The sequence below is a fragment of the Crocuta crocuta genome, unplaced genomic scaffold, assembly GCF_008692635.1.
Source record: "Crocuta crocuta isolate KB4526 unplaced genomic scaffold, BGI_CrCroc_1.0 scaffold20, whole genome shotgun sequence".
In the NCBI taxonomy this organism is placed as follows: Eukaryota; Metazoa; Chordata; class Mammalia; order Carnivora; family Hyaenidae; genus Crocuta; species Crocuta crocuta.
The window spans coordinates 4741274-4746817 of NW_027527932.1; positions in this window are offsets into that span (position 1 = coordinate 4741274).

Genomic DNA, 5544 nt, shown 5'->3' on the forward strand with positions numbered 1-5544 from the left:
CCAAGTCACAGGGATTACAATGACCAAAAAATAGCATCCAGGGTTCCACAGTTTTCTGAGCCAGCCAGCACGGGTGCCGCAGGGGCCCACCTGCCCCCTGCAGAGACACCCCCTCCCCCTCCCCACCCCGTTTGAGGGCTGCCTTTCCTAGGAGGAGCACATTCAGACGTACAGGAGGCAGGCGCGGTTCTGGGCTGTGTGCTCTCAAGGCCGAAGAAAGGAAAAGCTGAAGGAGTTCACAGTTCACTGAAGGGCAGGCAGGGAGGCCGGCTTTTCCGTGGACGAGAACAGTATTTTCAGACTCTAATTTTCACATATCACCGTCGTCATTCCTGCCACCTTGGCGTTGCCTGTTGTGTGATTTCCCTTTAAGTCAATCCATCGTGCAAACTACGGAAATGTATCCCCAAAGGAATCAAAGAGCTTCGTGGGCCTGTTATACTTACTTTCTAAAGGATGCCAGATACAGAACATTTAAAATAATGTGTTCGTGCAGGGATCACCAAAAACGTAAACTACTAGAAGTCACGGCTTGAAGTCACTTTCCAATCTATAACCACACTGGCACGTCTTAAGCATGAATACTGCCAGTTTATTGGCAAGCCAGTAAAGGCAAGCTTTCGGGATGCCGGGCTTTAGGGAGGTGTGCGATGAGTGCAGCTCTGCCCACTCCATCAGGGGTCTTGCAGCCTGCAGAGCCAGAAGCAGCCCGGCGGCTCCTCGCACAGGCTGTGCCCCGCGACTCTTCTGTCAGATCATCGGCCTGGGATTTGAACCTCTAGCAGGGGATTAGGTGTGTGTTCCCTGTAGCCCGAAATCCTCAAAACAGGACCCTGAGACCAAAAGGCAAGGAAAGTCAGACCTTGAAAGGAAAATGGTCTAATTACCTGTTTTCCAGGAGTCCATGAGAAATTTATTAACAATCAATTGGCCATTACAGAGAATGGACATAATGGTTAACAAGACGGAAGAAACGATCTGTGCACTAACACGGCTTTTAATGAAAGGACAAAATGCAGAGCTGGCTGAAGACTCCTGACAGTATAATGTCGGTAGCCGCCAGAACGAGGCGCCAGGAAAGCTAATTAGGAGGTAACTCTGCAACACATAAAAACATCTTTTTCTTAAATGGGAAACACCAGAATCATTCAGACCTTTAGCGTATTGAAAGGGAATCTACAACTGAATACCTAAACATCTTTTTAATTAAAGAAACATTTACACACAGTGAATTGCAAAGATCTTCTGTATGCGATTCAATGACTTTTGACAAATGTATACACTGCGTTAGCCAACAACTCAGAGTGGAGATCCAGAAATTTCCACCATTCTCACTTGCCACCTTCTATTCAACTTCTTTTTCACCTCCTGCAACCATAAGGAACTGCCATTTTGACTTCTATCACAATAAAAGTCCTTGAACTTCAAACAAACATATTATAAAAGAACTTCCCTGTTTCCTTCTAGAAGTTTACATCTGGCTTCTTTCCCTCCATATAATATTTCTGAAATTACTCATATTATTCAATGTATCTATAATTTATGCTTTCTCTTTGTAATACCACAATTTGGTTATTCATTCTTCCACTGAAGGACATTCAGGTTGTGTCCAGCTTGGGAATATTATGAAAAAAGTTACTAGAAAAACTGTGAACAAGTTTTTGTTTTGACATATATTTTCATTTTTCCTCTGTATGTACCAAGGAGTGGAATTCTGGAGCAGAGTAAATATATGTTTACATTTCCAAGAAACTGCCAGTTTTTTTCAAAGCATTTGTACCATCTTACATTCTACCAGCAAGGTGTGAGTGTACCAGCTGCTCGACATCTCACCGCCATTTGCATCGTCTGTCTTCTAGCATTAGCTATTCTGAAGGGTATGAAATAGGATTTCATTGTGATCTTAACTTCTGTTTTCCTGATGAACAATAACTGAGAATATCTTTCATATGTTTACTGCATTTTAAAGCACACTTTTTGATGTTTGTTGTTGGCATAGTACATATCTCTTTGATATTTTAAAAATTGTTTTCATTGAATCGCAACATAATTGACATACAGCGTTGTACAGGTTGAAGGTGTAGAGCATAGTAACTTGACCTGATATATTGTAAAATGATTATCACAATACGTTTAGTTAATATCCATCATCTCATATAGATGCCCACACATACACAATGTTTCTTTTTCTTGTGATGAGAACATTTAGGATTTACTCTGTTAGTAGCTTTCAAATATACCATATCGCAGTACAGTGAATTTATAAACACGTTTATTATTTTTCTAGTATAGTTGGCACACAATGTTACACTAGGTTCAGGTGTCCAACATAATGATTCAACATCTCTACATGTTATACTATTATGCCAGACTCACCACAGATACAGCTGCCATCTGTCACTGTAGAACACTATTACAACAGCATTGACTATATTCCTTATGTTGTGCTTTTTATTCTTACGAGTTATTCATTCCGTAATCAGAAGCTTGTACCGCCCACTCCCCTTCACCCATTTCGCCCAACATCTTCCCCCCTCAGAACCCTCTATCCCTCTGGAACCATCAGTTTGTTCTCTGTATTTATAGCTCTGATTCTGCTGGTTAACTGTTTGACTATTCATTTGTTCTGTTTTTAAATTACATATGAGTAAAATCATACCGTATTTGTTTTGTCTTTCTCTGACTTCTTTCACTTAGCATAATACCCTTTAGGTCCATCCATGTTGTTGCAAAAGGCAAGATCTCATCTTGTTTTTTATGGCTGCACAAATTCCGTGTGTGTGTGTGTGTGTGTGTGTGTGTGTGTGTGTGTACATCTTCTTTATCCATTTATCTGTCTCTCTTATTTATTTATTTATTTATTTATATTTATTTTACACTAAGCTCTATGCCCAAAACATGGGCTTAAATTCACGACCCTGAGTTGTAAGCTCTCTTGACTAAGCCAGCCAGGCCCCTCTCCTATCTTTGATTTTTAATTAAATATATCAGGGTTTTGACTTTTTTATCCAGTCTAACAATATACAGCTTTTAAATGGAATGTTTAATCAATTTATTTGATGCAATTATTGGGTTTGCTAGGATTTTCTATAGCAGCATATTTTTGCTAATTTGTCAGTTATGATTTTTATATAACTGTTCCTCCTCTCTTTCTTTAGAGTCATTTTATTTTCTCTGCTGTTTCAAAGCTACACCTCTCAAGCTATCTTTCATATTTTTTGTAGGGATTATAAATGCACCCTTTACTTATCACAGTCTACCTAAAACTTCATATTGTACTACTTCATGTAAAATATAAGAATCTTATAGCAATATGATTTCATTTATTCATATCATTTCTTTTCCATATATTTTACATCAATATGTGCTATAATACACATAATGCGATGCCATCATTTTTATTTTTATTGTCTTTTAAAAGAAAGAAGTTAAAAATATTTATCTAAATATTTATCATTTCTGATGCTATTCTATGCTATTTGTGGATCTGATTTTCTCTCTGTTATCACTTCTCTCAAGCTTGAAGAGTTTCCTGTAACATTTCTTATAGTGTAATTCTGCTGGCAACAGATTGNATTTATAGCTCTGATTCTGCTGGTTAACTGTTTGACTATTCATTTGTTCTGTTTTTAAATTACATATGAGTAAAATCATACCGTATTTGTTTTGTCTTTCTCTGACTTCTTTCACTTAGCATAATACCCTTTAGGTCCATCCATGTTGTTGCAAAAGGCAAGATTTCATCTTGTTTTTTATGGCTGCACAAATTCCGTGTGTGTGTGTGTACATCTTCTTTATCCATTTATCTGTCTCTCATTTATTTATTTATTTATTTATTTATTTATTTATTTATATTTATTTTACACTAAGCTCTATGCCCAAAACATGGGCTTAAATTCACGACCCTGAGTTGTAAGCTCTCTTGACTAAGCCAGCCAGGCCCCTCTCCTATCTTTGATTTTTAATTAAATATATCAGGGTTTTGACTTTTTTATCCAGTCTAACAATATACAGCTTTTAAATGGAATGTTTAATCAATTTATTTGATGCAATTATTGGGTTTGCTAGGATTTTCTATAGCAGCATANTTGAGCATCATTTATATGGTTTCCTTTAAATTCCTGAACACATTTATAATAGAGTTTTTAAAGTCCTTGTCTGTTCATTCCAATACCTTGATCAACCCTAAGTCTGTTTCTATTGTCTACGTTTCCTCTATATTCTGGATCACTTCTTTTATTTATTACACTTTCTTTTTTTAATTTTTTAAAAATGTTTTATTTATTTATGAGAGGAGACAGCGTGAGCAGGGGAGGGTCAGAGAGAGAGGGAGACACAGAATCTGAAACGGGCTCCAGGCTCTGAGCTGACAGTCAGCACAGAGCCCGACGCGGGGCTCGAGCCCACGAACCATGAGATCACGACCTGACCCGAAGTCGGACGCACAACCGACTGAGCCACCCAGGCGCCCCATACACTTTCTTTGAATATCAAATGTATATATGATTCTGGGCATCATGGAGTCCGGTCATATGGAGTCTGAACTGCGCTGTCCTCCTTTAAAGGGCGTCGGGATTTGTTACCCTAATGTCAGGATCTCTGTATCCTGTCATGAATGGTTTCACGCTTTATATAGTAGTTCTGTTTTGTTTTACTCCCCAGATCTAGCACATGACCCTTAATTTAGAGCGTAGTGACTCTTAACTCCATGGCTTACGTCATGGCTTTCGGTGGTAGCAGCTGCCTGAAGGGTGGTTATAGAGGCTTCTTTACTCTGTTCCAGCAGGAATCCAGTGGCTCCCAGGGCTGCAGGCCTTCATCTCGATGGTCATCTGTTGGTCTTGCAGTGACTTGCTGAGCTGGGCTCCACAGAGCCTCACTCTGAGCACGCGTGGCCAGGCCCACAGCCAGCGCCTTGAGACATAACCGCACCAACTCCTCAGTCTCACTGTCTCTCCCTCTATTCTGCTCCACAAATTTGTCCTGACCCCCCTCCCATTACCTGCTTCCTCATATCAGCAAGACCACTGCCATCTGGGTAGGCTCCAGACCCTGCTTCACCCTCAGAGAGCGCTACAGTGTCTCTTCTCTCAGGGTCACAGTCCTGCACCGAGTGTCGTCTAACACCAGAAAGCACTGCCTCATGTTCTGTCCAGAGTTCTCGTTGTTTATGTCAAAAGAGTAATTCAATACCAGTCACTTCATCTGCCAGAAGCAGAAGCCTACAAGTAATTAAAGCAGGATTTTAAAAATAAATAAAGTGAACTTTATTCAAAGACATATCCTAAGCCCATGTTAACTTACCTTAATCCTTTCCATAAAACAAAACAAGATTAAAATCCCCTTGCTCTGGATTTCTAAATGGGGAAACAGCTTTATATAAATACATTTCATCTCAACTTTAAAGATGACCATATATGAGATGGTTTCAGAAAAGGTGATAAATGTTAACACCACACAAGCTATGTCACATAAAGGATAATGACCCCTCTTCCTTTCCAGGGAGAGAGGCCAGTCACCACCCACAAGCCACAGCCCACAGAG